This window comes from Balaenoptera borealis, assembly GCF_965194805.1.
Source record: "Balaenoptera borealis genome assembly, chromosome: 4".
Taxonomy (NCBI): Eukaryota; Metazoa; Chordata; class Mammalia; order Artiodactyla; family Balaenopteridae; genus Balaenoptera; species Balaenoptera borealis.
The window spans coordinates 56270025-56291663 of NC_138861.1; the positions used below are offsets into that span (position 1 = coordinate 56270025).

A 21639-nucleotide genomic window follows, 5' to 3' on the forward strand; every position below is an offset into this window, starting at 1 on the left:
GGTATTTGTCTTTGTCTGACTGACTTCACTTAGTATGATAATCCCTAGGTCCGTTCATGTTGCTGCAAATAGCATTATTGCATTCTTTTTTATGGCCGAGTAATATTCTATTGTATATGTGTACAACATTTTCTTTATCCATTCATCTGTCAATGGACATTTAGGTTGTTTCCATGTCTTGGCTATTGTGAATAGTGCTGCTATAAACATTGGGGTGCATGTATCTTTTTGAAGAAGAGTTTTCTCCAGATACACGCCCGGGAGTGGGATTGCTGGATCATATGATAATTCTATTTTTAGTTTTTTAAGGAACTACTTAATTTAGAAGAGTAGTGGACTGGGAGTCAATCATACCCATGACAATGCATGCTCATGTTGTTCCTCCACTTGTAGAAAAAAACCTCCCTTTTGTTGTCTACCAAAAGACTGCTATTCAGCTTTCAGGAGCCAGCTGACTATACAGATAAAGTTGTGAAAGGATTCAGAGTAAACTGTTAAGATTAGTTTCCTCTGGGCAAGGAGATTAGGGCGGGTGGGAAGGGGAATTTTCACTTTATGTTCTTCTGTACTACTTGAATTTTTCAAAACACTAGTGTATTATTTTAATAATTAGATTTTTAAAAGTTAACTCAAAAGTTAGTGAGATAGTGGTGACTCCTTTGCTGTTTTGTTTTTGGCATTTCTTTTAAAAATGGCCTAAAGCGTCTTGTAAGGAGAGCACAAAAGCCACCTGGAAAATGCCTTAAGTGGTTTCAAAAAACTGTTATTATGTTAAACATTATTCAGAGCTGTTCCCTCAGAATATTGCTCAACAATGAATGTTGGACATTATTAACTAAAACATATGCATCAACACATCAAAGGCTAGAATAAATAAGTAAATAAAGATTGTGTTGCATATCCTTTGTGTATGCAAACAATGCTGCTAGTGACCATTTTTGGGCCACTAACCTTCACATATTTTTCCAGCTGTGGCCCCTTCAATGCCTCCCCAATGACAGGACAGCATCCAGGCTTCCTAACAGGTGCCCCAGGTTGTCCTGTTATTCTTCTATCCTGCACACGCTGGATTTATACCACACTCTTTTCAAATGTGCATCAGCTGCGTTTTCTCATTCAATTTTTATTACAACCCTTGAGAAATAAAGACAGTTATTGCCTCTTTGCTGATGAGGAAAGCTCTTGCAGGTTTTTTTTTTTAATTTTTATTGGAGTATAGTTGATTTACAATGTTGTGTTAGTTTCAGGTGTATAGCAAAGTGAATCAGTTATACATATACATATATTCACTCTTTTTTTTAGATTCTTTTCCCATACAGGCCATTACAGAGTATTGAGTAGAATTCCCTGTGCTATACAGTAGGTCCTTATTAGTTATCTATTTTATATATAGTAGTGTGTATATGTCAATCCCAATCTCCCAATTTATCCCTCCCCTGCCTTATCCCCTGGTAACCATAAGTTTGTTTTCTACATCTGTGACTCTACTTCTGTTTTGTAAATAAGTTCATTTGTACCCTTTTTTTTAGATTCCACATATAAGCGATATATGATATTTGTCTTTCTATGTCTGACTGACTTCACTCAGTATGACAGTCTTTAGGTCTCTTGCATTGCTATACACTAACAACAAAAGATTAGAAAGAGAAATTAAGGAAACAATCCCACTGACCATCACGACAAAGAAAATAAAATACCTAGGAATAAAGCTACCTAAGGAGGCAAAATACCTGTACTCAGAAAACTATAAAATACTGATGAAAGAAATCAAAAATGGCAGATTTTGATGGAGCTAGGATGAGGCTCCTTGGCTCCAGACTATGAATGAAGTTTTCTCTATTTCCACCAAGCTGCCTCATCTGCACTGCCAAATCGCAATCCATGCATGCCATTTTAAGTATTATTCTACCAACACTGTAGACTTTCAACTCATTCTCCTCTAGTGCTATTTCTCAGTACCCTACTCTTTTCTTCCATAAAATGAAAAATTGAAGATAGATATTCAAATGGAATGTGTGTGTAATGTTTATTTCCCCAGCCAGGGTATAAGCTCTGTGAGGGCAAGGGGGCAAGGACCGTGTGCCCCCCCATACCCGTTTAGCACCTGGCATATAGGAGGCACACAATAGACATTTGTTGAATGAATGAATGATGGAACATCAGCTACTGTCTTAGGTGGGACTCTCTCAGTTGCAGATCCCTCATTTAAACTGGCTTGAACAGAGAAGGAATTTGTTGAGTATCTAGGAAGTTCAGGAATCAGCTGGCTTCAATCATAGCTCCATTGAGGTTAGATTAAATTTCTTCTCTTCTTTCTTGCTTCTTCTCTTCCTCCCCTCCCCCATCTTGCTGTTCTCCTCTCCTTCCCCTCCTCTTCTGGCTCCTCTGTCTCTGTCATCCTCTCCCTCTGCAGCTGGGCCTCCTCCACCTCCTCTGTGCGTGGTGAAGTTGGCAGCTGGTAGCTCTGGGACCTCTGGCCTAGTTTGACATCCCAGGAGAAAGAAAGCATATCAACCTCAGCATCACATCTCAATTTCAGGAAAAGAAAATTTTAGGACTGGCCAGATCTGTGTCCTGTGTGGGAGTAGGGTACAGTCACTACTGGCAACCCCTCTAAAATCACGTGGAAGGGTGAGTGGTGTTTTCCCAGAGCAAGGGATGCTGGGCAGATGGAAACATATGTCCTTCATACACTTTCACAAGAATTTTATCAAGAAGTAAAGAGAGGCTGCTTTTACTATCAAGAGACTTTCTGCCTCTCAAATCTAAACTCTGTGCATGGAGCTAAATTATGACCTTTTGAACTATTTGACTCAGATCATAATTTTTTAAAAGATGGATTAAACTTTATGCTTTGAGTCCCAAGGTGTTAATAAGTCAAGGAGAATAATAAAGACAAGCCCACCTACAACCTTCATATCTATCTGTTCAGCAAAACAGAGGACTGTAAAACAATTTTTTTTTGTTTGTTTTTTATTTTGGCTTCCAGCCAAATAAGAACTCTAGAAATTTGTTTGTAGATAAATTGTGTTTCAGTGTCTGAGAGGAAATGTGCTGCTTGGTAACGACCACAGGATGCAGATCCTCATTTCATAAAGAAAAATCTGCAGGCAACATGCTCATTTTTCTCTACATATAGAAAAACACAGAACGCTCATCTGGCACATGACCGCTCAAGCACTGAGAGTACTGATATTTCTGTAGCCTTGATTCTTACAGGGAGAAGGGGGTTTTAGCTTTGAGCATTTGTTGCTTTGCCCAGGGCCATGTGTTCAAAAGTTGTCTTCTGGGAAAGAAGTAATGATCAGAATTTAACAAAAACAAACAAACAAACCTTTCCTTATCAGTTTCTACCATTTAGTACGTTGCTTTTGTGCCCTTTCCATATTGGCATGGAGCGCCTGAGTGTGGAACGGTTTTATAAATGAATGAGAATGAGTGTGACAAGTCCCTGTTCAGATGTCCAATAATGTAGGATCAGAGACTTAAAAGCTGTTTATAATACAGGAAGTATTAGACTAGTTCTTTTTGTATCACAGCTTTTTAATTTTATAAACTGGGTCTTAAGGAGTGAAGTCTTCAGCTTTTTAAAGTTATAAATATATATGATTAATAAGAAAAACACTGAAGGAAATGAAAACAACCTCACATCCTGTACTTCCTGACATCCTCTTTTTGATTTTGTGAAGTTTCCTGTCATTACTTTTCAGCATATTTATTTTCAAGGAAGTTCCTTTAGCAAGAAGATTGAGACCAGCACCCTGTCCCTCCTCTCACACACACACACACACACACGCACACACACACACACACACACACACACGCACCGCGGAGAGTTAGAAATGTGCATCGCAGTATTCTTCCACAATTCAAGCATAAAGGCCATGACATACATCCTTAGTTATACACATGGGTGACTGGGGAGCAGTGGAGAGAACCCCCAACGCTAAAGAGAAAGCAAGTATCATATTCTAGATTTCTGCACTTCTTATAGTAAAGGAGCTATGAGATAAAAGTTTCACGATTATCATTAGTTATTATTGTTAATAATATCATTTCTTGAGCTACCATTTACTGAGCTTTTGCTAGGTATCATTACTGTGCTAAGTGCTTCACACACACACACACACACACACACACACACACACACACCCTTGCATACTACAAATTTACCATGTGCCCGTGATTCTAAATATCAGAGTTTATGCTGTGGATTAAAGCTGTGTTTTTGGTGGTCATGATCCACTAGAGAATCATGAAATTAATTTAATGGGTAGAGATAAGAACAATCATAACATCCTTGTGAAGGGATTTATATTATCCCCAATTTACAGATGAGAACTTCCAGACCTTAGGAGGTTAAGTAACTCGCCCAAGTTCACAGAGTTAGTAAGAAGTAAATATGCATTTGGAGCCTTTCAGTCTCCAAAACCTTGTCTTAACTATTAAGACTACATTACATCGTTTAACAATTCTGGATGTATCACATTATAAATATAACTATATATGGAAGAAAACCTATTTCCTAATATATTCTATAAGGGAGAGCTTAAGGCTTGTGGATAATTAACCAGCATGCATTGTTTTGAATATAGGCTTAAAAATCAAATGTGTGTGTGTGTGTGTGTGTGTGTGTGTGTATTAATTAGAGTCGTGGGAAAAAATTCATAGGACTCAGTACCATTAATAGAAATATCAAAATTCATGAATGATTTGTTAAGCAAAGAGAGTTTTTTACTTTTAAAAATTCATAATCACATTTTATGTTTACATAGCACTTTATAAACAGGGCTTTCCTGGATATCATGAGATCCTCAAGCATTCTATGGACTCTATATGTGCAGTCTTTGTATGTACAGGCTGTAAGAGTGGTTACAGCTGATAACGACTAGCTATCAACAGGAAAGCCAACATATTTTGGACACAATCCAACAGTATAAAAATGGTGCTTACAGATAATCTGCCATTATCAAATTCCCAGCTCTTAAAGAAGTAGCAATGCCAACAAATTAATGAACAAACAGATGTATTTAATAGGCCCTAAGAAGTTACACATAAAAATGCAATCAGTAAGTTGACTCTGGAACACCAACAGCTTTTGAAGAAAACATCTCTACCTTTTGGAAATAGCTATGATGGTATTTGTTAAATACATTTGTCATTTCAGAAAGAGCTCCCCAAATTACTAGGATCACATCAGTTGTCAGCGTTTGTACACTGTCTTACTCACTCTTTGCTTTTTTAGGAAAAAAAATATTACGGAAGCTCACATAAACAGAATCCCTTCCAATTTGTGTTGGCTGCCATTTTATTCAAGTTTGAGTAAGACCTTAACTACCCTCAAAGACTTCCTTGCGAGACTGTCATATTGCTCATCAATTTCTGCTGTGGGTTAAGGCAGTGTTTTTGGTGGTTACAACCCACCCATGAAATCAATTTACTGAGTAGAGACAAGCAACTTTTTAAAATGAAACAACAGAATAGAAAATGTCAGAATGCATCACAGGTAGTTAAGGTAAGTAAGGAGCAGTGGAGGAAATTACTGGAAGGTGAGGGGTGTTGATAGCCAAAGTACAAGAAGGAAAAGGAGACAACTCCACCTGCTCCAGAGTTATACCTAGTGGTAGTTCTACTCTTTGATCCTGGCTGTGGACTAACGAGATTAATACATACCTATGGGTACCACTAGTGGGAAGAAGGGCAAAAGGGAGAAAAACAGAGAGAAGAGGTACGGAGGGGAGTGTCAGAGTGGGATAATGTGAGTCAAAACAAAAGTAGGGGTTCATATGTGAAAAAGAGAGAGGGAAAGAAGAAGAGAGAGCAAAAAACTAAGAGATGCATAGGATGAAGCTTGGCAGATAGATCACTCTGTGTTAAAAGGATGCCTTCAGCTGCAGTAACATAAGCTTGACTTGAATGGCTTAAACAACAAAGAAGTATATTGATTGATCTACTGGCTCAGTGATGTCATAAGGACCATCCACAGCTTTGACCTCAATTTTGTTCCTCTTGTGGATTTAGGATGACTATACTACTGGGCCTATGTGCTTTCTTATTTCCATCCAAGGAGGAAAAGGATGGATTCCTATGGTTCTCTGAATAGCAAGGGATAACTTCCCAGAATCCTCCAGCACCTATAGGTGTAAATTTCTGCTTACACCTTATTGGCCAGAATTGAATTACATGTCCATTCCTGATTGGTTGACTGACAGAGGGTTGGCATTACTCAGACCAATCAGACTTCTCTCTGGAGCTGGGATCAATATCTTCCAGACACATGGCTAGATGAGAGGAAAGCAAAATTGAGGTTCTTTTGGGAAGAAGGGAAAGACATTTTGCTGAGTAGGCAATCAACAAAGTTCACTACATACGAGAACTTTTAAAAAACTTTGGTAACATATCCTAATAGTTCTAGTAGATTTAATATTGAACATTTCTATCATTAAACCAGTATCATCTTTAGAAACCGATTATGTCATTTTCCTTCACATAGAAGAATGCCGTTAAGAGGCATTTAAATAAAAGGAAAGAAATCAAGTACAGAGTGCTTCTATTTTCCATATATTTGACCACAAAAAGAAATCTCAAATTTTACTCAAAAATAATATGCTGTATTCACTTCCAAAAAGACAATGCACAATGATTGACTTCTCTTGGAACAAACATCAGGAGAGAGAACCACTAGCCATTGTGCAGAGCTTACTTCTCTCTCCGATTCCCTCCCCCACTCAGAAGTTAGACTTCAGCATTATCCTCGTGTGCACTTGCCAACTTTCTGCATCATGACACAAAGACATTGCTGGTTAGGATCATTCTAGCCTAAAGAAAGGCAAGCACAAAGCTAGCCAGGCTTAGATGAAATGCACACTGTTTGCTGAATGGCTGTGGTGTTTTGAGGGCTCCCTTCATGAAAGACTAGCATAAAGTCAACAGCCCACAGTTGCTCAAATCTGGGCTTTGGTTTCATTGCCACCACCCGCCACTTCCCCACCCAGGAGAATTACAGCTAAGTGATGTTTTAACTACGTCCCCAGGGGAGTGTTGAGTAAGAAGTAATGCATGCTGGGTTACCAGTAAATCATTTCTGGAAAAAAGGACGTTTCAGGAAAATTAAACAAAGTGTAGAAAAGCCTTAGCTTGCAATCTGTTGTTGCAGAGTTTGAACGATGACTTTCCTCCCTGCTTAGACAAACACCAAGCAGGAAGCGAAGTGCTGAACAGGAAAAAAAAAAGTTCTGTCCAGAGCCATAGAAGAGAGTGGCTAATGATGACTGTCATTGTGATTTCATTGCCCATTTAAACAAAATGAAGGCAGCTAGTTCTTTAACTCTTTCCAATTGAACTTCTGATTATCTTCAGAAGTTCCACAGTGGAGACCTGACAACTCAAGAAATCCAACCAGCCTGGAACGTGGGTTTTCAAAGCTACTTCAAAGCTCAGCTAAATACCAAAATAGGTTAACCAGCTTCCCCTCGTGCCCTGGCTACAATGTGCAGGTAAATTGCTCTCCCTGGGATATCTACTTGTGGTAGGGTTCATGGGCACTCAATGTGCATATCTCGTTCACCAGGATTTGTAAATACCTTGTGACGTTTGAAAACCAGACCATTCTTCTGTGCACTTTGTGACTTTCTATTAAGCGAACTTTGCTAGTATCCTCCTGCCTGACATTTCCTCTGCTGCACAACTCCAATGCTTAGTTGTCTATTAAATGCCACTGTAGCACCATCCCACGTCAGTCCAAATTTATTAGCTGAGCTCGCTGTCGGCTGGCTCCATGGCAACCAGCTGAAAATATTATAGGACTTTCCCCATGAGCCCATACTAAACAAAAGCACGTGATCTCTTCTTTCTATTTTAACATTTGTCTACCTCAAGAGGAGCTGGGCAGAACGTAGAAAATATTTTTCAGCTGGGAACAGAAATAATCAACCAGGTCAAATGCTAGCCCTTATTTCTCCAGATGCCCTACTGATTGTCATCTCACTCTAATGAATGATTCATGCCATTCACCTTGATTCCATCATTTATGTTATCTGAATTTCTATTCTGTGCTTCCTAAAATTGACATTGCTAGGATGAATAAATTCTTATTACAGGTGGGTATTCAGTGGGCCAGTTAATATATTTGACTAAATAATTTCTTTTATAAGATGGTTTCAAAATAATATTTTAAAATTTCAAAAGGTCCTTTGGACATTAACTAGCATTTTGAAGAAAGCCTATGGCACTGATTTTCATTCTCTTCCGAGAGTCCTTCCAGCTCTAAAATGCTATGAATTTATGAATATATGCTACTGTATTCTCAGTAGGAGATTCTGGATTGCTATTTTTCATGAAGGTTGAAGAAATTAGGACTAGGCAATGCAAATCAATGCATAAAGCAACAGAACAGCATGATTCTATCATTATGTAATAATGCACAAAATAGGTACTCCACAACTATTTCTTGAGTCTTGTCAACTTTACATTTTTCAATTACCAGTTTAGTAATTTTACAAACTATATGTAGTGGTATTTTCAAATTGATGGCTCATTTTATGGAAATATATTTTATGGCTTATATAACTGTAACATGTTTAGAAGGGTATTTATTTCCTGCGTGCTTTGGTCAGATGAAATCTGTCATTCTTATCCTACACAGGGTCTCCTTATTTAATTATGTATGTGTATGGCTTTAGAGAGGATTACTAGAGTGCTATTTTTCCCTCCGTTATACAGAATTCCGATCTTAGAAGAGTGAAAACCATAAAATTCCTCTTCAGGAGTATTCGAAACCAGACAAACAAACAGAAAAGAAAAATAGCTTTGCCCCATTTGACCTTAATTATGATAGTTGGGTTCAATGTCTTCTCTGCTGAGGTCCAGGTCCTTGAATAGTTGGACCTAGGTCAGGTGATGCACTTTGTTCCACAGGAGACAAAAGGGCACCCTTACCCCTGTTGACTTTACAGGCATTGCCTCATATCCTTCTTAACAACCTTGCCAACTTACCCCCTCAATTCTCTAACCATTTTCTAAAGCTTGTCACCTGGTTCACATTTCAGACTCCTGGCTTCCAGTAACCTTCTGAGTCATTCCATGTGCATTCAGCCTGGTGTCTCCCTGGACACCCATCATCATCATCGTCATCATCATCACGATAATATCTCACACTGATGACCATGTGCCAGCTAAGCCATATGCTTTACGTGGATTATCTCATTTAAATCTTAAAACAACCCTATGAGACAAGTACTGTTATTCTGTGCTCAAGTTATTAAGAAAGCACATAGCAAATAAGTAGTAAAGGCAGGACTTGAATCCAGGCAGTGTCTTAACTGCTCTTCTCCACCTCCTTCCAACTCTTGCCCAAATGGGGAATTGAATACGAGCCACTTGGGTAAGAGCCAGACTTCCTAACCATATGACGAGGTTGCCAATCTGAGGGAGGATATAGGTCCAGCTGCACAGAATGATTCTGCCTTCCAATGGTCTTCTCTTAATTCTTAGTAGCAAGAGGCTTTATTCATTTCTTTTGTGTTCAAAATTAGCCTTTTAATTTTTATCCACACAATATGCCACAGATAGCCCAGATTGCATTCATTATGAGCTATCATGTCCCTTGTCACTTGTTTACAAGGGCTTTGGCTTGGTCTTAGCTTTTAGGTGAAGTCATCTTAGAAAAACTCAAGAGCCACAGAACTAGGGTTTTAAAAAATGACAAAAATTGCAAGCATTCATTTTATACTCCCACAATCTTGATTTTCCAATTTTTGTTAGTTGAAAACAAGAGCAGTAAGACTTCTTAGAAAATAGCAGATCTTTAGAAATACTCACAACTACCTATAAACACAGGCCAAATATACTCACTCCTACATCCTTACTCTACACAAACCAGATAATAGTAAAAAGACTTGGAAAGTGCTTTTTATCTGTAGTTGCACTATAAAAACATAATTATAGAAATGAAAGAAAGATGTGAATGGCAAATACTTGCTTACTTTTTTTTTTAGCATATAAATCAAAAACATAACAAGACTAAAGTAGGGATTCACTTAAGAACTTCATGGTGACTTTTAACGGGTGGCATTTTTCAGTAAACATCTAAGTCAGTCTGAACAGTGATATTACAGAGCAAGAGAAGGTCCCTCTGAGGAACTATCTTGCCCCCTGGAGAAAATCAAGGCAAGAGAAGACTTCTACTCTGGATTGTCAGGGTGAAGGGCAAAAATATTGTTCGGTAAGAGAATGGCCCTCTCATTTGATGAGAATAATAAGAAACACAACACAAGTCTTAGGTTGGTAGGAAATGAAATATCTAGCTCCTGAAATGTCGCTGTGAGTTCTGAGTGACAGAAACAGGAAGGAAGAGTGAGCAATACCTCAGCCTGTGTTGCATTTGGCCTGTTAGGAAACCACACGACGGGGCACGTGATAAACTCCGTCTCTGTTCTCACCTCAACCTTCTCCTCTTGGAATCTGAAACAACATTGGATTTTGATCAAATGAGCAGGGTGGCTGATCCTGAAAGATGATTACCCACCCGTACACAAGGTTCTGGATGGCAGGGGTCTGGTCTGTTTTGTAAGTAGCTGTGCTGTGAGCACCTGGAACATAGTTGGTGCTCAGTGAATATCTGTTGAATGAATGAATGTACATCTCAGACCTCAATCATTTGACAGCAGCCTGAGAAATATTCTGGGCTTTTTTGCTCTTCACCTAAATAGTGATGACCAAAAATAAAATTTAAAAAAAAAAAGAAAAAGAAAAGAAGCAGAAGAAGTCATTGGTCATCTGCCAATGGCAGCTGAGTTACTTTGTCATATTCAGTTTGAATTTGTGTCTTCCTTGCAGAAGAGATGCCAGAATATTACAAAGGATTAATTGTGTGCTTTTGTGTAAGTGCGTGCACTCGTGTATGTGTATGTGATCATTCATATTGATGAAGGTATATCAAATCATAGATATATACCCATATGTATCTACGGTTGAGTTTAGTTAACTCTTCATCAACCCTCCTGAAATGAAAGCCTTTCCTAATTCTCCTGATTTAGCAGTAATTACTTATATGAGAAGCAAAGTTGAGTCATGAACAAAACAGCCCGTCCCTACTAATAATGCAACTGAGTGATAATAAGAGGAAGGTAATCTGGGAAGGTCACTCCTCCACTCCAGAGGTCTCATGACATCTAAATTGGGAGCTGGTGGCCATATAAACAAATTCAAATTACCTTCCAGCAAAAACCTCAAACTACTTGTTTGAGATGGTTTCGGCTAGAAGACATGAATCCAGATCAAAATCTAAAGCCCCAGAAGTACTGAAATAGCTGAAACAGAGATGTAGTCATTACAGGAAGCTTAGGAAGGTTCAAAGGAGGTTAAAAAAAGAAAAAGAAAGAAGAGGAAAAGCTACAGCAAGAGAAGCTGGTGGCATTGCCCATCCCTAGTGGAAATGCTGCTGATGTCCTCTGAAGAGGAAGGGGAAGGAGTTAGAGGTGCAAAACAGCCTAGACGGGGACAAAACAGGAAACAGGAGTGCTGATGAAAATGAACTGTGAATCGGGAAGGGAGCAAAGCCTCAAAGCCACAGGACTGTTAAAGACACCGGAAGAGGACAAAAGAAAAGTAGTTACAGACTATGAGTGAACTATGGGTTAAATAACACATTGACAAACAGATAATGAAGTCTCAAGTTTCCTACTGAAACGACCTGGAAACAGACTTAATCCTGTTATAGTCATTCCAGGGGTGTCCCATTGTGCTAGATTTGCATGGGATCAGATATTGCTCGAACTAAATGGACCTTCAAATTAGGGGAATTCTTTTGCTGTTGATACATAAAGATATCTCATAATAGTATCACTTAATAGTAATAGGTAACATTTAGTACATTGCCCACGCTGACCTAAATAAAGAGGTAAACTGAGGCAAGCTCAAAAAAAAAGAGTTTATTCAGGAATAGTCAGAGGAATTGCAATTCAAGACAAGCAAACTGTAGCAAGCTATAGGTGAGTCTGTTGAGAGTCTGGCATAGGTTGTATTTATGGGCAGGGGATGTAAAGAGGGGAGAGTTCAGTTAGAGTCAGTCAGAATCAGAAACAAACAGAAACCAGACTTGAAAACTTCGTGAGCAGACACAATCAGTCCAGTCATACAAACAAAGCTCAGTTCAGCCCAGTTTGTTAGATCAACCTGACCTGGGTCATCTTCTGTTCATACTTGTAGCAAAATTTCCTAAGATTGATAACAGACAACCTCTGATCAACCACACACCCACCCCACCCCCAACATCTGAGAAAATTCTGACACTATCAGTTTTCTCTAAGTCAGGCATTTGTGGGAAGTCGGTCTCTTGGTCCCTAAATTTTGTCTTCCTGAGGGCATATGTGTGAGATTCTTCATTTTATATCCTTCCGTTCTATTTTAGATTGAAATTCTTTCACACCCACTATATGGGTAATATCATTTACTTCTCACAAATCTTAGACAGTATGTACTATTACCACCCAAAGTTTTTAGACGAAGTCTCTGAGGTTGCATGATTTGTTAAGGGTCAAGTGGCCAGTACAGAATAATTTTCAAGGCATGAATTTCCCACTCTGGACTCCAGAGCCTATGTTCTAGCTACCATTCCATTTTGCCTCCCAAGTTATAGTGCCATTTGATCAATATATGATTTTCTACTGAATATAACAGAGCTGCCTTTGGTTCATTTCCATTTATATTTGCTCTGTTTATCAGAATTGCTGTTATTTTCCTTTGCCAACCTTTAGAGGGAGAGACAATGAGCAGTAAAATGCCCAGAATTAAGGAGCAACCCAAGGAAGAAAAAAAGGAGTCTAGAGACAGTAAGATCTAGAGAGGTAGAACACTGTAGCCAGCTAGGATATTACAGATTATAGCGTTCTGTTCCCTCATTAGCGTGAGTAACTTTCTGACCCCTCAATTAAAAGTCTTGCTAAAACTGTCTTAGTAAGTGACAAAAATTCTTTGACCAAATAGGGGATGATAAGTAGTTATTTTTCTTACATGTATTTAATAGTATTGCAATACTTTGGTGGGGGGATTACTATGTTAATAATCTAATGTAACTATTATTGTTATGCATAAAATAACAACAGTTTGGTGTGGTTAAGTGATTTGTCCAAGGTCACATAACGTATTAGATTTTTCAAATTTCTCCAAACCTTATTTCATCCAGGAATTATACTATTGCCAGCAAGGCCCAAATGGCATTGAAATTAAGCTTATGTCATATAGTGATAGTTGTTTTGAAAGAAATAAAAACTTTGCTTCGAAATTCAGAGCTTATGTTTCTCATTTGGCTGCCATCCCAGGACTGTGGCCCGCAGAGGGCACTTCCCCAAACAACAGGGACAGTCCGGGATGCTCCACTGCTCTTTCATAACCCGGTTGGTTTGCCATGCTCCTTGGGTTGGGAAATGAGCTCCTCAGGCACTGTTGCTCAGAGCTCTTTAAGGTCTTAAGGCAAATTTTAAATAAACAGAAAGTCCCACAGATACACATATGGTATAAGCTCAACACAACACACTAGGGGGATTTTACTCAGAGCACAATCATGTTGCCAGGAATTTGAGGACAGATGTAGAAAGATGCACATGCTGTGGCCACGGTGGAAAGACACTCTTGTGGGTTGAAAAACATTCAGAGATGCCTTGTTTTATGCTGGTGTTCATGTCAATACCCTTTTTAGTACAGTTGGCTCTCCGTATTCATGGTTCTGCATCTGCGGATTCAACTATCCAGAGGTGGAAACTATTAGAAAAAAAAAAAAATTCCAGAAAGTAAAATTCCAAAAAGCAAAAGTTGAATTTGCTGCATGCTGGCAACCATTTACTTAGCATTTACATTGTATTAGGTATTATAAGTAATCTAAAGATGATTTAACGTATATGGCAGGACGTACATAGGTTCTATGCAACCATGCCATTTTATATGAGGGGCTTGAGCATCCAAGAATTTTGGTATCTGCAGGGGTCCTGAAACCCATCCCCCATGAATACTGCAAATGCTTCTGGGCTAAGGCTGTTAACAGAATGGGAGCTGGCAGCTTAGTTCCATGCAGGATGTGTTTCTAAACTAGACATCTAAGATTTTCTTTGACTTGGATTAATGGGGCTCAGATATAATCATGTGATGAAACACCTGAAAATCATGTTGCTTTTTTAAGAATAAAATGAAATACAAATAATTAAGTAAAAAAAATGCATATTATTTTTTATCAAATCAGTTCTATTGTGTACTGTTATAAAGAAATGGTAATATTATTAAAACCAAAGGAATATGGAACATTTATGGAGGAAAATGTTAAATTGAGGAAATTCTACCCATTGACTTATTTTTCTTATTAATATTTTGTGTGGAAGAGACTGCTAGTTGCCTACCCTCACATCCAATTTCCCCTTCCTCTTTAACAGAACCCCAATTTTTAGCTGGGCACAGGGTGTCTTTGTGGAAAACTACATTTCCCAGCATCTCTTGTGGCTAAGTGTCGCCACATGACTATTTTCTGTCAAAGAGAGGAAAGCGTCATTACTAGCTGGGAGGTCCAGAAAGGCTGCTCAGCTGGGAGGGGTCCTTTCTGCTTTTCCTTCTTCTTTTGGCCTGCAATGCAGATGTGAAAACTGGAATTTTAACAACCCTGAGATGGCCTTAATAATAAAAGTCATGTTAGGATAATGGAGAAAAAAGATATAACATTCTGCAATGGCCAGAGTTGGATTGTCTTCCTCCAGACTTCTTATATCTGAGAAAAAAATCCTCCCAAATTCTGGCTTGCTTTAGGCACTGGCAGTGTGCTTTATTTTATTGTAACGTGAAGCAAAACTTAACCCTAACCTATATATTAGCAATAAAAAATCCCTACCCACAGGTCTAATATTGAATTGTAGAGGTTGAACACCTAAAACTACTGGTAGTCAGTATAACACAAGAGTATAGTTTGAACCACAGGTTTGGTTATTATTGTGTGTTTTCTTAGCAAAACTATAAAGATAATTATTTAAGCTAACTTCTATTTTTAGTTTTGGAAGTCTTGCTTTTGCAAAAAAAAAAAATAAGAAAAGAAAAATGGCACTAGATTTTATTAGTTTCTAGAGTCATTCCCTCTTTCTCTCTCTCTCTCGCTCTCTCTCACTAATATCCAACAATGGTATAAGTTTCACCTTCCTCAAGGTACCTATCTTCCTACACATTTATATAATGCTTTCAGTTCATAGAGTATACCCACATAATTATCTCACATGATTCTCATAGTAAATCCATGCAGTAAGCAAGACAAACATAATTATTTCCATTTTTACCAATGGAGCAACTGGATTTTCCTCTTCATTACATCATTTTGAGGTAGATGAGACTATTATTATTATCCCTAATACACATAAAGCAGAATCATGAAATGCTCACATCATCTGACCCAATCCTTTGAAAACAAGTTGGCATCTAATAAATACCTGTTGGATGTCTGGGTGGGTGACTGGATGAGTGAGGGAATAAGGAAAATGAGGCCAAGGTCAGTTAAAGGAGGGATCTGTCACAACACTGGAATTAAAATTAAGATTTCCTCACCTCTATTCTAATTATTTTCCCATTATACTGTGTTGCCTCTCCCTAGAAATTCATCTTCCAGTTTGCTGAGTCGCTCCTTTGGGTGGACTGCCAGTGAAAGGCAGTGTGCAGGTGGTCATCGATGGTGAACTTCAGCTGATGTCCCAAAACAACATAGCCCATACCACAAAACAGTTTGCTTTCACTGGCAGCTCTCCCAATCTTCACATTTGAATGCTGGGCCAACAGCTATTGTCCTTGACAAGTGACAGTGCTGGCAACATAGGATTCCCTTAAACAAAGTCCATCACATGCATAGCCAGCATGGAGTTCCATCTCTAGCTTTGCTTGACACCCTTACACAGCTAGACTCTTTGTTTCACTTGGGAAAATGTTCCAGGAGGCTTTGTGTTGTAGTGGTGGCTGTGGTTTAACTTGAAGCTTTAAAGGTTTGAACGAGAAACACAAGAGCCACAAGGACTTGATCTTTGAGAACATTTGCTTTCTTCTGAAAGAGGTGAGAAATGAATAAGAGCCAGAAAGACCTGAGATCATCACTCTGATTCACTCCAAGGTATGTGTCTAAAGTGAATGTACATTGTTTTGCAAATAACCAAGATAGAAATATTAAATGATTTCTCCTAAGTCATCTAATTAGTCAAAATATGAGCAATAGATTCTAAGTCCTATACTGGGGAGCTAGTTCGAAGAAATTCTAAGCTTTCCACTTACTACCTGTGTGGCTTTGAAGAAATTATTCTCTCTGAACCTCAATTTTAATATAGTTATAATTGGAATGCTGTTCCTTGACTCTCAGTTGTTGAAGGTTTGAATGAGATATTATAAGGTGCATAGCAATTTAGAAGCCACTCAGTTCCACGTTATCTTCAGTCCTTCCCCTTTGATACTGGTTCCATTTTCAGAAACCGTTGCCACATTCTGTGACCAAATAGAAATGCTGAAAACCCCCAAATAATCTCTTTTCAAAACCTGCTGATTTGCTTTAGTGTACAGAAGTTTTAAAAATTCCATAATGTGTAAAATTTACAAAAATATCTAAGAATAACTAGAAGACACTAGGCCTGGTTCCGTTGACCTGTAATAATGCTGGTTCTTTTGTGTACTTTTGGCCCTGATTCTGTAACAGGAATCAGAATATTGAGTGGAGACATTTTGGTGCCTATCACTTTCTCATGATCGAGACACAGAAGTCCTTACCTATACTTTTTCATAGTTTGCCTTTACTTTATTCAGCAAGTATTTTCAAAGCTCCAACTATGTGCCAGGCACTAAAACTGAGGTGCTAAGGATATAGTGGTGAACAAAACAGATGTTAGTGAGGGGAGACAGACAATAAACCAAATAAGTATGGTCTTTCGGTGAGTGATAAGCATGCTGGAGAGAAATAAGGTAGGAAAGGAGATATGGAGCATTGGAACAGGAGTTTTGTAATTAAAATTTAATGAATAGGAAATAAGAAGATAGACCAGTAAAGACTTGAAGGAGGTAAGGAGTGAGCCATGCAGAAATCTGGGAGGAGTATAAAAGGCATGGGAAGTATTTAGACCCTGAAGAAGGAAAGTGCCTGCCTTGTTCCTAGAACAGCAAAAAGGCCAGTGTGGCTACAGCAGAGATAACAAAGAGAAAAGAGTAAAACATACAGTGAAATAGGTACAGAGGCAGGGAGGGGGGAAGATTTTGTCTGGCCATTAAAAGGACTTTGTCTTTTACTCTAAGTGAAATGGAAGCCTTTGGTGGATTTGAGCACAGAGGTCACATGATCTGATTTATGTTTTAATAGGGCCATTCTGACTGTTGTATTGAGAAATAGGCTGAAAAGCAGTGAGACCAGTAAGGAGATTATTGTAATAATTCAGTGAGAAATGATGCAAATATTTGCTGATGGATTGGATGTGGGATGTGAGAGAGAGGTGTGAAAAAGAACTCCAAGGTTTTGGGCATGAGAAAGAAAAAGGTGGTGTTGCCACTAACATATGTGCAGAAGACTACAGGAAGAACAGGTTTGGGAAAGATCAATAGTTTGGTATTAGACAGAGTATTAAGTTTGAGATGATTATTAGACAACCGAATAGAGATGCCAGGTAGGCAGTTGGATTGGGGAGAAATTTGGGCTGGAGAGATAAGTTTGGGTGTTGACAACCTATACATGATATTTACAGAAGAGAATACATATATATTGGGTTGGCTAAAAAGTTCGTTCGGTTTTAAATAAAAATAAAAGACACATTTTTCATTTTCACAAAGAACTTTACTGAACAACATGTTCACTAACTGAACAAAGTTTTTGGTCAACCCAATATGTGTGGGTAGATGCAGGCAGGTGGGTAAAATAGGGAGATAGAGCATTTAGTCTCATGGCCCAGAGAACCCGCTCCTTCAGATTATTTGGATGTAGGATGCCTGGGAAGAAGAGGGAACCATTGAGTTCAACAGTTTTCAGATCCTTCAAGTGAAAAAAGATGATCAGCTATGGGAAAGCACTGGCTAGACTGGGGTCAGGGGCAGGGTGTGAGGAAACTCAAGGGACTATAGGTGAAATGTACAAAATAAGGCTACTGAGTGTGGCCGAGGACTCGCTGACTCACCCACGGTGATTCAAAGAGATTTGTTTCATGTTCAGACTTTGTAATACACTATATTGCTCATACAACATGGTGTATCTGTTTATAACTTTAGAAAAATTTGAGAGTACTCTTTGATTCAATAATTCTACTTCTTGACACGGATCCTTAGGAAATAAATTTAATTGTAGTAAAATATTTATATGTACAGATATTCATCACAGTATGACTTCAAAAAAAACAAAAACAAAACCCCCCACAAAAAATAAACAGAAAAACAACTGGAAACAGTCTAAGTGCCCCAATAAGGGGACTGTTTAAATAAATTGTCATTTACTTGTTGGATGAAACATTATACAGCCATTAAAATCAATGTTTACAATGCTTCATAACAGGGGAGATGACTAGAGTATAATGTTAGATAAAAATTAACATAAAATCATGTATATATAATATGATCTCAATTTTATACATTCATGTGGGCAGGGAACACTGAATGAAAATAAATATACCCAACATATGTCAGTGGTGGACTTGTGTTTTAGATTTCTGTTTTTCCAAATTTTCCATCAGGAGTAGCTATTATTTTATAATCATATTTTAAATTTTTGATTGAGAATTCTAAGCAAAGGTTAAATTAAGAAATTCCTGAGTTGCCCCCGGTTTTCCTTGGGTTGCTCTGACTGCTGATTCCTCTGTTCATTTCAGTTATAGACAGTGTGAGGTCACCCCAACATTTGTTCCTAGAACAAGTGGTCAAACATGAGTGATTGGACAAAAGGCCCCAGAGTGTTGAATAAGAGCTGAGCTGGTGGAAAACTTGTGACACGGGTGTGACGGATCCAGGAGTGCTCTCCTTGGAGCTCTGGAGTGTTTCATCAGCCTGGGATTCCACCCATCTGAGCTGGCAATGGGCCCTGTTGTTTCTAGGACACCTAGAATTCATCATTTGTGCCTGGCTCGTTTTATTCACTTATACTTTTGAATTCTTTGTAGTCGAGTCATTTCCTGTTTAAATCTCTTCAACTTTTCCTCTTTGACCCAGAACTGACTGCACAATATCTCTGTTCTGCAGTGCATGAAAGATTCTTCACAAAAGTAAGTCATTTGTGGGATGTTAGTCTGTCATGGGAAAAAAGGCAAAGTAATGGAGAGCTTCAGTTAGCCCATCGGATTTGGGAGTGACCAGTAGTAATCACAGGTGGTGTACCTACCCAAATTGGATTAGTGCATAGCGTTTTCTGTGTTGGTAAATCCATCCAGGTTTTTCCCCCCCGGGAGGCTGGCTTTAATATCCTTCTGCCTCTTTAAGTTTGGGAAACCACCCAGGCCTCCCAGCTCTTGGCAAGCGACAGATTGACTTCATGTTGTTGTTACTCAGCATTTTGCTTCTTATTGAAATGCCAGGCTCTGCACGACCGGTTTGTGAAGTCTGAAGATCCTCTGGGCGTGCCCAGAAACATAGCAGCCCAGGAAGAGAAAACTGAAAAGGACAGAGTGAAAACAGGAGAGAGGTTCTACAGCTGGGAGCAGCTTGAATCAAGCCCATGTCAACAGCGCATGTCTCCTCTCTTCTCTTGCAATCCTACCGACTCTTATAGGAGCAAATCCAATGCTACCTTCCCAGCCTAATTTAATCTGTTCCTTTGTGTTTCTTAGAACACTTTTGTTGATTTTGTCTTACTTACAAGTCTTCTTTGCATCATACTTATTTACGTATGTCTTATGTATGTATATTTCCCTATTAGATTGTTAGTGTCCTGGACAATTACAGTGACTCAGTAGAGTGTGCATTTCTCTCCTTAGCACACTGCCTTGCACTTTACCAAATTAAAAAAATGCTTGAATTGAATGGAATGAAATCCCCACCTAAGAAATGATTTGATTTAAAACAGATCTGAGAATGCTGACTCACACATATCTCCTGCTTTTGTTGGGTGGATCTGAAATCTTGGGTGAGCCTCAATTACTCCTGGGTTTGTTATAGCTTCAGCAAAGGCAATAGCCAGGGTTGCTATGGCCTATAGAAAGCTCAGCCTTCGTTGACCTTTGTGTCTGTCTTTAAATGATAATGGAATCACATTCATTTTAATAGTTTATATACTAACATTGTAAAGATACTGCAAAGACGACCATGGCCGTATTTAATGAAGAAAAGCAAATTCTCGAAGTGTTCATTTTTTTAAAAGAAAATACATACCCAAGGCATAGGGGATTAATTAAACTTGTATTGTAGGTAGAAAAAGTGGAATGTGATGAATTAAAATGATAAGGGAGATCTATGTTTCTTAGCATGAAAGAGTTCAGAATGTACTGCGCAGTTAAAAAAAAAGTCTAAAGTAGTACGTTTATTATGATCTCATTTTTTTGGTAAAAGCAAAACAAAAGATAACTTTTATGTAAGGTATGTGTACACATACTTGAGAAAAAAGTTTGAAAAAATAATTTGGAAAATGAGTTCTATAGTTAAAGTGTTCATAACAAGAATTGGGTACAGCACAATTAGCTAATTATGAAACATAATTTATATTAGCAACTCTTAATGATAACTAGAACTGATCGGGAATTAGCATCATCGGAATAGAAGTAAATAAAAAGAAAAAGAGCTGTTGCTTAACCTGGCTGTTATAGACTGTGCTGTGAGTAGAACTGCACAGCAGCGGTGATAGGAAATCAGAGGGCACTGAATACGGGAGTAAAGGGCAAGGAAGGAAGAGTCTGTGTTTGCTTTTGTACTTTTTGATTCACCTTTTTTTGTTTTTTTTTAAAGCTGGCAATAACTCGATACACTCATGGTTATGAAAACACATTTATTATTGAAATGACTGTGGAAAAAAACCCTGTTCTACTGTGAGTCTGAAACTTCTCTGTTCCTATTAAAATATTTTTTAAATCTTGGTTTTAAATTTAAATTTGATTTATTTTTGATAGGAGATACATTAAAACAGGACAAACTCTAAAAGCTACATAATAGTATTTATACAATGAAAAATTTCTCTCCCACTTCTACTCCCCAGCCATCCCTCCCAGGTCCCTTATTACCTCTTTCTTTATATTTTTTGATAATCTGAGATGTCTTAGGACTGCCCCTATTTTGCCAAATTTGAATAATTATGTGCTAAAACATCAACTGTAGTTATCTTCAAGTGATAGGATTACAAGAAATACTGATTTCTTTATAGCTTTCTGTATAAATTTTTTTCTCATTTAGTAAAAGAATTAATGATAATTTCCAAAACCCATTTTATTGGACTCTGTGACAGCATGCCTAAATTTGCACTGTCATCATTTTTTCATTACTCCATTTCTCTGCTTCAGGTCTTTAGTCTTAACAATACAGCTAATGCAAAGAAATTTCCTCTTAAGATACTTTTTCTTCCTTACTCTTCATCAATCAATACTTTGTGGGAAAAAATACACATCTAAGTCACAATCTGAAAAAAAAAAAATTTCTTACTGGAATTTTTGCTGTGGTTTCTGAGTATTAATTGATCCATACTAATTAACT

The 21639-nt window shown here is 38.1% G+C and overlaps 1 long non-coding RNA gene across 1 annotated transcript; it reads left to right on the forward strand.

The window, feature by feature from the left end:
- The first annotated feature begins 4135 nt into the window (after positions 1-4135).
- On the forward strand, positions 4136-21029 carry LOC309627480. Its single transcript, XR_014243755.1, has 2 exons — positions 4136-19229; positions 19539-21029. It is a non-coding gene; the product is annotated as an uncharacterized lncRNA (long non-coding RNA).
- The last annotated feature ends 610 nt before the right edge of the window (positions 21030-21639 follow it).